Source organism: Palaemon carinicauda, chromosome 2 (assembly GCF_036898095.1).
Source record: "Palaemon carinicauda isolate YSFRI2023 chromosome 2, ASM3689809v2, whole genome shotgun sequence".
Lineage (NCBI taxonomy): Eukaryota > Metazoa > Arthropoda > Malacostraca > Decapoda > Palaemonidae > Palaemon > Palaemon carinicauda.
In genome coordinates, this window is record NC_090726.1 from 13,878,464 (window position 1) to 13,891,482 (window position 13,019).

General features: G+C 34.9%; 1 long non-coding RNA gene across 3 annotated transcripts in view; it reads left to right on the forward strand.

The window, feature by feature from the left end:
- The window catches only part of LOC137623269 (uncharacterized), a 478,525-nt gene that overhangs the window by 20,278 nt on the left and 445,228 nt on the right, over positions 1-13,019 (forward strand). The gene's annotated exons all lie outside the window — the stretch shown is intronic.

A 13,019-nucleotide genomic window follows, 5' to 3' on the forward strand; every position in this document is an offset into this window, starting at 1 on the left:
TAAGAGCTCTAAGCATATTAGCTTTTTTCTGCTACTTACTTTCTTCTGTTCCTTGCTCTTTTCCTTTTTCGTGCTCCGTTCACTCTTTCCTGTTGTGTGCTGCATTATATTTCCTTTTTCCTGCTGCGTGCTGCATTCTTTCTTTCTTTCTCTTTCCTGCTGCGTGCTGCATTCTTTCTTTCTTTCTCTTTCCTGCTGCGTGCTACATTCTTTCTTTCTTTCTCTTTCCTGCTGCGTGCTGCATTCTTTCTTTCTTTCTCTTTCCTGCTGCGTGCTGCATTCTTTCTTTCTTTTCTCTTTCCTGCTGCGTGCTGCATTCTTTCTTTCTTTTCTCTTTCCTGCTGCGTGCTGCATTCTTTCTTTCTTTTCTCTTTCCTGCTGCGTGCTGCATTCTTTCTTTCTTTTCTCTTTCCTGCTGCGTGCTGCATTCTTTCTTTCTTTTCTCTTTCCTGCTGCGTGCTGCATTCTTTCTTTCTTTTCTCTTTCCTGCTGCGTGCTGCATTCTTTCTTTCTTTTCTCTTTCCTGCTGCGTGCTGCATTCTTTCTTTCTTTTCTCTTTCCTGCTGCGTGCTGCATTCTTTCTTTCTTTTCTCTTTCCTGCTGCGTGCTGCATTCTTTCTTTCTTTTCTCTTTCCTGCTGCGTGCTGCATTCTTTCTTTCTTTTCTCTTTCCTGCTGCGTGCTGCATTCTTTCTTTCTTTTCTCTTTCCTGCTGCGTGCTGCATTCTTTCTTTCTTTTCTCTTTCCTGCTGCGTGCTGCATTCTTTCTTTCTTTTCTCTTTCCTGCTGCGTGCTGCATTCTTTCTTTCTTTTCTCTTTCCTGCTGCGTGCTGCATTCTTTTTTTCTTTTCTCTTTCCTGCTGCGTGCTGCATTCTTTCTTTCTTTTCTCTTTCCTGCTGCGTGCTGCATTCTTTCTTTCTCTTTCCTGCTGCGTGCTGCATTCTTTCTTTCTCTTTCCTGCTGCGTGCTGCATTCTTTCTTTCTCTTTCCTGCTGCGTGCTGCATTCTTTCTTTCTCTTTCCTGCTGCGTGCTGCATCCTTTCTTTCTCTTTCCTGCTGCGTGCTGCATCCTTTCTTTCTCTTTCCTGCTGCGTGCTGCATCCTTTCTTTCTCTTTCCTGCTGCGTGCTGCATCCTTTCTTTCTCTTTCCTGCTGCGTGCTGCATGCGTTCTTTCTCTTTCCTGCTGCGTGCTGCATGCGTTCTTTCTTTTTACTGCTGCGAGCTGCATTCTTTCTTTTTACTGCTGCGAGCTGCATTCTTTCTTTTTACTGCTGCGAGCCGCATTCTTTCTTTTTACTGCTGCGAGCCGCATTCTTTCTTTTTACTGCTGCGAGCCGCATTCTTTCTTTTTACTGCTGCGAGCTGCATTCTTTCTTTTTACTGCTGCGAGCTGTATTCTTTCTTTTTACTGCTGCGAGCTGCATTCTTACTTTTTACTGCCGCGAGCTGCATTCTTTCTTTTTACTGCCGCGAGCTGCATTCTTTCTTTTTACTGCTGTGAGCTGCATTCTTTCTTTTTACTGCTGCGAGCCGCATTCTTTTTACTGCTGCGAGCCGCATTCTTTCTTTTTACTGCCGCGAGCTGCATTCTTACTTTTTACTGCCGCGAGCTGCATTCTTTCTTTTTACTGCCGCATGCTGCATTCATTCTTCTGCTACGTGCTGCATTCTTTCTTTCTTCTGCTGCGTGCTGCATTCTATCTTTCTTCTGCTGCGTGCTGCATTCTATCTTTCTTCTGCTGCGTGCTGCATTCTATCTTTCTTCTGCTGCGTGCTGCATTCTATCTTTCTTCTGCTGCGTGCTGCATTCTATCTTTCTTCTGCTGCGTGCTGCATTCTATCTTTCTTCTGCTGCGTGCTGCATTCTTACTTTCTTCTGCTGCGTGCAGCATTTTTACTTTCTTCTGCTGCGTGCAGCATTCTTACTTTCTTCTGCTGCGTGCGGCATTCTTTCTTTCTTTCTGCTGCTGCGTGCTGCATTCTTTCTTATGCTGCATTCTCTTCTGTTGCATGCTGCATCTTATTCTCCTATATTGAATTAGTCTTCATACATTTAAAGTGAATAAATTGCAACTCTTGATAAGAATTCCAATTAATTTCCCATAGCTTTTTCAATGACAAAGGACTAAAGATGTGTACGATGAAAGATCTACGTTATCAGTTCTTCGTAATTTAAACTACGTTGTGAGTGCTTATTGGTAATCTCTAGAGCTTGATTTTTATCCACACTGCATTAAACCTGGAAAGAAATACAGATAAGCATTCTGTACCTTTTATCACTTGTTTCATGCACGTTATAAACCACAAGACATTGGTAACATTAACGAGCATAAACAACGATAAGTAAAAAACCTGAACCACAACTATATAATAAAAACAGTAACACGATTGAATAAAAAAAAAACTGATGACAGGACTTGGATTAACTTTTATAACCTGACATATCCAAAAGGCTGAGATCAATTTGGTAGTGCATTAGCAAAAGGGTTCAAGTATCAATTTAGCAACGCTTAAATCAGAGCAGCTTTCGGCTGACTATAGACGGCACATTTATAGATAAAGGAGGATAATATATGGATACATCTGTTTTATAAACCAGCCACTGCCTAATGCATAGTGGCAAAATCCTTAAACTTTCAAGGCTCTAAATTTTTCAATATTAGTGACACCTGGGACAATTGCTATTTCACTTACGTTCAATTTCTTGTATTGTGAGATCTGTAAAACATTAAACTGGGTAACATCAAAACTATACGTTTTACAACATCTACTAAAATCTTAAGGCTTCCTACCATATTCAAATTCAGTCTCTCTAAACTGAATTTCCTTGAAAAAAAAATATTCGAGTGAACCTTACTTCAAGATAATTGAATATAGATATAAAGACTACCAAATTAATGCTAAATCTCCATAGACTTGTGTTCAAGCTAAAATCCTGAATGGTACTGTAATAACCCAGAAAACTGAAAAGTCAAGAGCTATATAAAACTGACAAATGGTACCCACCAAAACCAATGACATCCAGAATCATCAGATTAACACTACTCTTACAGCACTATTGTCTGTCGTTATCTTTAACACCAAACCCCTTAAAATACAAAAACTTAACTCCTTTTTATATCTAATTTAACCACCAAAACCACTTCAATACGATCAGATCGTTAACTATAAACACCTTATTACGCCTACAATCAGGGAAAAATGAATATCAACCATAGCTGTTCACTTAAAAATCAAAGACGAATTTGAAAAGTATCTATATTATATATCTTTTACTCTCAAGGATGCGATACAGGCCCATCTGCCCTAACTACGTTTACTGGTTATTTAAAAAAAAAAAAACTAATCAAACAGACTTATTATGAATCGCTACTTCAACTACGATAGAAAACTTACCAAAAATTTGATTAAATTTCTGGAAATAACACCGTTCTTTAAAAACACAATCTTAGATTTTGAACTTTTAAAAATTCAAAGCAATATTTACCATAAATTCAAAATAGGCCCGTAAACCACCAAAACGTAACTACGCTAAAAATTCAAGAAAATTACTACCAAAGAAAATGAGCATGTGTTATTTGGACGTTTTCAAACCTATAAAATAATTCAAGACTTTTGAAAATCCTATTAACACTTTAGTTAAGCAATGCATCAAATGCTACCGAAAATAAATTCCCAGGATATACTAAGCCCTTCAATATAAAATACTTAAGATTATGATTTAAGATTTGTATCCAAATTTTATTGTTTATCACGTGTAATTACTCTAACCCCAATTTTTTTATGATTTAAATCCTTTTAAGAATATCGGTTTCTAATATCGGTTTCTCACGATTACCCCTAAGCAATATGCTTACTATACTAGAAAAAAAAAACAGACTTACGTTGACAACGTTTAAGCAAGAGTTTAGCCATAAAGTATTCGGCAAATTCTAGACACCAACCTGGTTAAAAAGGTCTGATAGAAATTTCTATAACTTTCCAAAAAAGTTACATGAAGGTATACGTGGTTCTATATCTCATCCTTGATTTATATTAATTAAAACCTAAAACGTTCATTATTAAAAACTGATTATGAGGTTTACCGGCATCTTCCAGCCAATATGAATAATGGCTATGTCTTCCAGAGATAGGTAACACAAAAAGATCCCTATACAAAACTGCAAGATGATTTAAAAAAACAGTTCCGAAAACTTATCCAAGCCCTGAACACCAAAATTGCAAACTCAAGCTTACCTTCAAACCACAGTCCGACAACATAGCGAAGATTGCTGGAACCACAGATCCAAAATAAGAGACGCAAACACGAATATCCAAATGATTTGAGGAGCTAAATGAGGGTATGAACAAGGCTGAACCGCAACACGCACTGATGTTGCTTCCTGATTTCCTACCGGTTACAGTTCTATCTTGCCGGCTTCCTTCCAAGTTTCAACCAATCAGAAGGTCCGTGCCATTATCTTACGACAAAAAATGAGAAACGACTCCTGATTGGTCGAGAGACTAACAAGGAATCTTCAAGAGAACATTTACTTTCAAAAGACGTTACGTCATCACTTACTAAACAAGTGACATCTGTTGGTTACATAATTAACTTTGGAAAAAGTTGGCGGAAAAAACATATGTTCTGTATTTATAAAGAAAACAATTCGTCATTTTAAGGGAAATACTGATACTTGAAATTATACAAGAAAATTCCCACTGTAATAATTAAATATTTACTGTGAAATAGACAGGGTTTGTTAATTTAGATAGTGCATTGGTACCAGTTACAATATTTTAAACAAATATTTAATCAATATTTGAAAATGAACCAATTATTCACTGATATTCCAGGAGATATGTTACAATTCTCGATATGGAAAAAACACTGATTTCAAATTCCTTCGCGCAAATAGTAATGTTCATATTGTTATATAATTCCTAATTTCTTCTGCTTTCCCTATATTAGGTCCCTTAGACTTGGAGAATTTTGGTTCTCACCCAATGTATGAACTTTGGAGTCTTCCTTGTAATAATAATAATAATAATAATAATACACACACACTCTCTCTCTCTCTCTCTCTCTCTCTCTCTCTCTCTCTCTCTCTCTCTCTCTCTCTCTCTCTCTCTCTACCTTAAACACTATGGTCTAGTATAAGTTATGTAATGCTATTAACAGAACCGCTATATTTATTGTAAAAATCATATAGAAAAGAAAAGTTTGTTTTTATTAAAAAGAGGAAGTTACTCAATTACTATTATAATAAATATCAATGCAATATTTTTTTTTACTAGAGACTTTTTTCAATGTTAGCATATGTTACTGACAAAAATATTAATACAGACCGAATTTAACTAGAGCCCGTACTGGGTAGAGCACATACCTCCGTCAATGCAGCATTTGTTATCATGGTCATGCAAAGAAATTGGATAATAATAGCCGCATAATGACGACCTCTGCAACTATTGCAACTTTACTGATCCCGCTGAGCTTTGTACCGAAACCGCTAACAGGGATTTTGATGTCACTTTACCTTGTTGTATACTATAAGACTGGCAATTAAATTGTGCATACTTCGACACTAATGTCATGCAATAAAGATTACATGGACCACGATATAATTTTTTTTTCATTTTTTTTTCTTTTTTTATCTCACTTTAACATTCGATCAAATCACTCCTAAAATGTAATCAATTGTCCTTGTATCATGGCCCATCATCCAATCAGATTTCATAATATTCGGTCAAAGAGTTTTTTCAATTATACGAATAACAAACAAATAAATATCAAAACATAAATAAACAAGGATAATGACATCATATCATCATGTTGTATATCACAAGATAGGAAATTGAATTGCAAACATTTGACACTTATTTCATGCAAACCAGATACAAATTGGCCACAATGTGGTAAAACGACCTTTTCATGATCTTTATCTAACTTTAATGAAATTTGGTAAAATAATTTTTGAGTTATGAGAATCATAACCGCTTAGACACATACAAATAAATAACTACATGTCTATCAAATAAATACACACCTATCACAACATAACCTTCGCAACGAAGATGTCAAAGGTAAAATATCACGTTTCAAGTATATTTACTTATTAAAATAAAAAATCAGACAGTTTATGGACATAACTAGAACGACCACTCGGTAGAGTGCTTACCTTCGTCAGAACCACTTATTATACCAAGAAACTGACGATGTTTTGGGTATTTGATCCCAAAACACATGTTATCTAAATTTGTCATCATGGCTTAAAATCTTTCATTTTCATGACCTTTAGCTTTCAGTCCTATCATTCTCAAAATCTACTCAAATGGTCCTTGGATGATAACTAATCATCTCACCGAGTTTGATGCAGTTTTATGTAGACAAGTCGGAAAACAATGGCCTCGTAGTGACAGAGCCCAGAATTTCAGCATGTTCATTGACTCCGTTGGCCTTTGTTCCCCAACTGCTAAAAAGATTAATGGTATTACTGTAACACAATGTATATCACAAGATACACAATATATTTATGTGTATTTTAGCACTAGTTTCATGCAAATAAGATTGGCTACAATTTGGCAAAGATTTTTTTTTTCACTTTTTCGTGATCTTGGTCTTAAATTTTAACCTAATCAATTCCAAAATCTAATCAAATTGTTCTCGGATCATGACCAATCATCCCATCAAATTTCCGGAGATTCAGTCAATATTCATAAGTAATGCGAATCACAGTCTTACAACAGACACACATACAAAAAAAAATGAATGCACAACTATCAAAAACTACCTGGGCAACAAAGTGGTCGAAGGTAGAAAGGTGTAAAAGATGCTGTTAATCTTGCTAGATAACCTGTTCTACCTTTAATTTACATATATGAACAAAAGCTAAGTACAAAAGTCAAACCTAAGTTATAATTAACATAAACCGCTAAAAAAAACATCGTTATACTTATATTTTACAAATTAAAACAGTTTCTGCATAAATAATCTTTTACACTAAGTGAATTTACACAAACTTTGTGAGAATATTTCACAGGTCTGAAATTACATAGTATTTAATCATAGTTATAATTTTCCCAAAACAAGCATTTTAGTTAGTCCCCATGTGTCAGTAGAAATAGACTAAACCAAATATATCCCTGTTATAATTAATTTCAATGTTACATAGCACTTCCAATTGACAAAACATTTTCGAAATAACCGCAATTATATTTTCATAACATACATTTTATACCCCCTTTTCACCTAAATGGAGAAATATTATTTTAATGTACAGAGAAAACAACCGTTTCACATCAAATTCCAAACTAGAATGGGGACTCGGTACAGTGCATACCTTCCCTAACACCACATAAGAAGATAGGCCATTGAATTATGCACATTGACTCGTACTTGCACGAAGCTATGGTTTTCGCCACACTCAACCACCTAAAGGGGTATTATCAGGTGCCTATGAACCCAGAAGACATCCCCAAGACCGCCATCACTACCCCATTCGATGCATACACCTTCAATTTATCCTGTTTTGGGCTTCATAATGCTGGGGCCATATTTTAAACGTCACATAGATGGCATCTTAGGGGATCTCCTATTCTGTGAATGATACATGGACGATATACATCTGCTCTTTCCCTAAACAAGAAGCAAGTACCTAGATTATTATGTCTACCATCTAAATCACCTACTAATACACAATCCTCAGAATAAATGACATCAGACAGATCCTCAATAGCAAAAGAATATGAATGCACATGATATATACTGTATATATTTCAGCATCTTCAAGCCTTACTTTAATTGCCAAACATTCAGTACCACTGACTTTACTATCATAGCAGTATTATGCTGGAATAGTATTTATGTAAATTGTAATTAGACTCGTAACCGTCAATTTGTGGATAGGAAGCGTTTCTACCTACTTCCTGCAACGCTATTGCATCAACATTTGTAGACTAAGTATATGCATTTAAATCAGTATCTCGTTTTCTTAAACTATTTATATTCCAGGATACAATACGGAGTTTATGTGCCATTTTCAGAAATACTCTCTCTTAACCTACTTTCAGAAGGAAGCCGATTGGTTAGACTTTCAATATATTCGGTTATCGAATAAGAATATAAGTAAAATCTGTGACCACATTTTCCACATAATCTGGCTTATTAGCTGACAAGCAGGCCTTGCACTTAGACTTTCACCACCATTATCATAGAACCCAGCAACCTTAACTTTTGGAGTCACCCTTTTCATTAAAAACAACCATCTTATTTTGGAAATATCCAATATAATTAGTATTCTTTATACACAATACTGCCTTTTTAAGTTATTCCATCTCTTTGGGAAATTTTTAAATAATGTTATTGTATTCAACTTGAATCTCCTCACGATATTTATTCCTGCTCGAACTTTGATTTTTCAGTTCCCTAAGTTTTTTCCCCGAAATGTTCGCTAACTACAGAACCTGGAGATGAATAAAGGAGAACTATCCTTCCTTAGATTTTCATAGGTTGTCTTATGCAAAGGATCATTTTCAGGCCTTCAGGGCAACACTCTTGGGCTGACATTATGAACACCCCTACAATTTCCTCATTTTCATTTGATTTACTGCAAAATCGACAGTAATGCTCATTTAGCACTTCCAAGCCATATGACCCTATCTGCAACACTTATAACACAGGCCAGGGATGTCAATGTACACAACAACACGTTTATATCTTAAGAAGTTAGTGAAAAAAAAACGCTTTATTGGAAGACCCTTGATAAGGTCATTTAATTATGGTTAAGGGACATACTCGCCATTAGATTCGAGTTCTCTGTGCTTCGACCATATAAACAATAGGTCAACTAAAACATATTCTGGGTCCAATAAGTAAGGTAGTAAAATATAATTACTTACATACACCATACCTTTCTTTTTTTTATTACAATACTACAAAGCCACTTTAGTTACAAAACCAGTAGCTAGCTAATCCTTGACTGTAAGAAATGGCATATTTCTACCTTCCTTAAATAGAACCTAAAATTTGGGATGACACTTGGGCAGCAAAACTGCTATTGAACCTGAACGTGAAAGCACAAAACATTACGAAAATACAGCCAAGGAGTTTTTGCTTTAATAACATCTTCTTTCAGATGATTTGCATTAGAGCCGTCATCTATAAATGTCTTCCATTTATCAATAGGTGACATATTAGATACACCGGCAGTGTTCATCATTTCCCTTTTTTGATTTTCTTGCCTTTGACTTTGCCAAAGAGATAATCATCATTGCTGCTATTAGACAAACTACATTTATTACCTGGACAACATCTTTTATAAGAACACACACAAAAAAAAACATTTGTATCACAAGAAAATTAAATATCAAATTAGTAAAATTTATCTCTTAGAAGATATAAAAATATAACTACTGAACAACACACGTTTATAATAACTACTTTAATAGCCAAGCGTTAACAGTTTTGGTAACCGCACTTAGGTAATATATGATTGCCAGGGGGAGGTAAATCTACACCTGGATCCGAACCTCTAGAAATAGTAGAATTTTACATTTCTTCATGACTTTAATGAATATGGTGAATAAAAACATGATTACGTGAACATTCAAGGGAAAACGCTATAACTGTTAGGACAGCTCTTGGTTCGAATGTCATAAAAGAAAATGGAAAGAAAACAAAGAAAGAAAACGTGTTAAGAAACAGAAAATGACAGGTGGGAATACAATACTAAAAATGCAAGTATAATTACCGTTTTAGGAGAAAAATAGAATAAGAGATCTAGGAAAAAGCAACAGACATAAATAAGGTATATCATATCCTATATTGTGTAACGGAAAATATAACTGAAAAAAGGCTTAAAACGTGTTTAGCAACCACGAACTGGCTATTAAAGTCTAAGAATTCAAATTGATACAAACCTATTTCTAATTTATAATTTATATTGAATTCACTAGAGAAGGCAGTTTTTAAACTACTTGATCATTTATAAAATCGAAATATTCCCAGACAACCAGTCCGCAATCAGAATGTTATTTTACGTTGACATCTATGTTGTTACAAATAATCTGCTGGAATTGATGGATGAGGACAACTTTGCAATCTTCATTTTACTCCTAGTGCTATTTTCCAAGCAGTTGTGCACGAACTATGATAATGATTTACAACAATTGGTATTGAAGATGCTCTGGTATTGATAGATTATTTGGTCGACAATTACTACTTTTTATAAACTAGCAACTCGCTTTCATCAAGTCCAATCATTGAACAGAGTAGTATCCCATGGCAGTGTACTAGATTCAACCTCATTTTGTATCTATACTATAAATCGATCAAAAGTGTAACCGTGACAAAGTGAAGTTCGAACTATTTACAGCCAATAGTCTAACTTCTTAAATGAGATTGAATATACAAACTTTAAATCATGCTTTTAGTGTTGGGGAATACCTGACAAACTAATCTTAATGTAAATAAAACTGATCTTAAGACTGAAAATTAAAATCTAATCTAGTCTCGACATCTAGCAGAGTCCGTGACCTAGGGGCATCATTTTTACTCCTGATTTCCTCCTCAAATAAACTCACTTCAGTCCGATAAGACGCATATTCTGCAAAACCTTGGTTGTGTGACCAGATCCCTCCTGTTTTATCCGCTTCCGGCGTAAGCAACCATCATTTTACCTATTGTGGTCTGGCATCACTGTCAACCCGTCGATCATGATCAATCGTGAGGACAGGGCTCAAAGCCCTGTCTACACGATCGAGCAAACTGTCATACCAGACCACAATAGTTAGTAAGAATGAGGGATAATGACGTCAGAAGCGTTAAAACCAGAGACAGGGCTCTGGCATCATACAGTGTAGCCAGATCCCTGCCTCTAGGTTTCCCACTTTTGACGTCAACAAAAACTATTTTCACCCTCGATCGTGTGGACAGAGCTTTAGACCGAAGTTTATTATAGGTCAAACTATACAACAAGCCTTCACTAGATTTACGAAAGACATTCCTTTTAAGATTGCCCAGAACTTTGGACGGGCCTCTCCGCCCAAGCCACCATGACCAAGAATGAAAATAGGTCTCTAAAAATCTTTAAATTTAAGACAATTTCCCAGCTGCTAAAAATACTATTTCAGAAACAGAGCACCTAATTGAGTACACATCAATTCCTATAGGTTTCGTAGGACAGGGCTTATGTGTCATAGGACAAAATCCAGTTTAAAATTTATCAATCACCATCTTAAGACCAGACATCTAGCCCTTACGTAGATTTTTGGCAAGCACTTTTTAACTTACATTTCTTCTCAGGAAAATACAGAGAAACTACTATCACACCTCACCAGTGGAAATAATTCCAGTCACTATACGGCAAACGTTAAGTTTAGTACCTTCACAGTAGGCTATGCTCTGTTAAAAAGCTAATAATACCTCTTAATTCGATTCTGCATTTGTTTTGTTAACAGATTCGAATGGGCAGTTTTTTTTCTTTTGTAAATATTAAGGATCTTAAAGAAAAGTATAAAACTTTGCAAACCACATCACACTTAGTTCTGCTTTCAGTAATTATTTTCATAATTGCCAAAATAACCTTGAACTACATCGGAAGGCCTTTCAAGACCAGTTTACGCTTTATATAAAATCGAAATCATTTTGAGTCCGCTAAACCTTTCCAGGTTTTCATTTATTTATTTTTTCCATTTCAACAGTACCTCTTATGTTAAATGTACAATTAACTTTATGCCTTATAGCAGTTAATTTGTAGTTATCACTGCACTTCAGACAGTATTGTAAACTTATTGGAAGTGACCTGGTGTATATGATTAAGAAAGTGGTTTACTGGCCATGTGTTAAATCCCATAGCGCTTCCATAAAAGGTAAGTTTTACAAATGAACATTATAACTAACAAGTGAAAGAAAAAAGTGGGTACTAACCTACTCCAAAACAATATTAATGTTTTAGAATAGTTTCGATGAACATTACACTTGAGAAGGCTATTTCATTCATCAGAAGCTATTTTTAAAGTAATTTATTTTTTAGTTATGAAAAGATTACAGGAACAAGTATGCATACAAGAAATTCATGGGATTGGCATGTAATTTTTTCTAATAAAGTAAGGGAAAGCATAAACACTGATAGAGGACAAATTTAATAGTTCTTATAGTTTAGGCAGCCTTTATGGCATTTCAAGGCATGAAAACCTGAGTAATGTAAAATTTCTCTAAAATATATATTACAACTTAAATTGGCAAAAAAGAATAACAGGACATAAAATTAGACATTAGCAAATATTGAAGAGCAGCCTGGTACAGTGATTACCTCAAGTATAAGAGGTGTAGTGGATATACTGTATACACTATACTGAAAAAGCTTCTATATGCAGAAAACACATTTGTTGTGGAATTCAGAATATTTTTGAAAGGAATTTTGTAGTAGGAAAATCTATGGTTACTGACAATTTCAAGTCGTTTGTAACTCTGTTCAATTTTCTGAAAATACTAAATATAAGCATTGACTTTATATTACTTATTTGATACTTTAAATTTTACCTTACAAAACTTTCATGCATATTAATGACAATTTTCTGGTACAAAAACAATAAAAACTGCATTCCAAAGTAAAGACAAAATCTATGGTTAACCCCTGCCTTAGATTGAAAACTTTCAAAAGCTGTTTAATCCCCTACTTGAGTAACTATCTTCAAATTATTTATAATTGTATTTAGCATATAATTTCACTTTCCTCAAAATTAATTAAACTGCTAACCCATGACATTTAATAAAACTTAAAAAAAAACTAAGACAAATATACAAGAAATTTAATCTGCTCAAGCCGAGGTAATTTTCTAACCACGTTGAAAGCTTAAAACGCTTAGTACTTAATGTACAATAAGGCTGCAATCAAAAACCAAAACTGCACAACAAAAAAAGAAAGATAGTTCACTCTGGAGCCAAGATTTCTGTATTTCATGTATGTAAGCCTCCAAGGAAGACTTGTCAAACTCAGGTTCCTGCCGAGCCTTAAGCAAACTGACTGCAGAGTCCCTG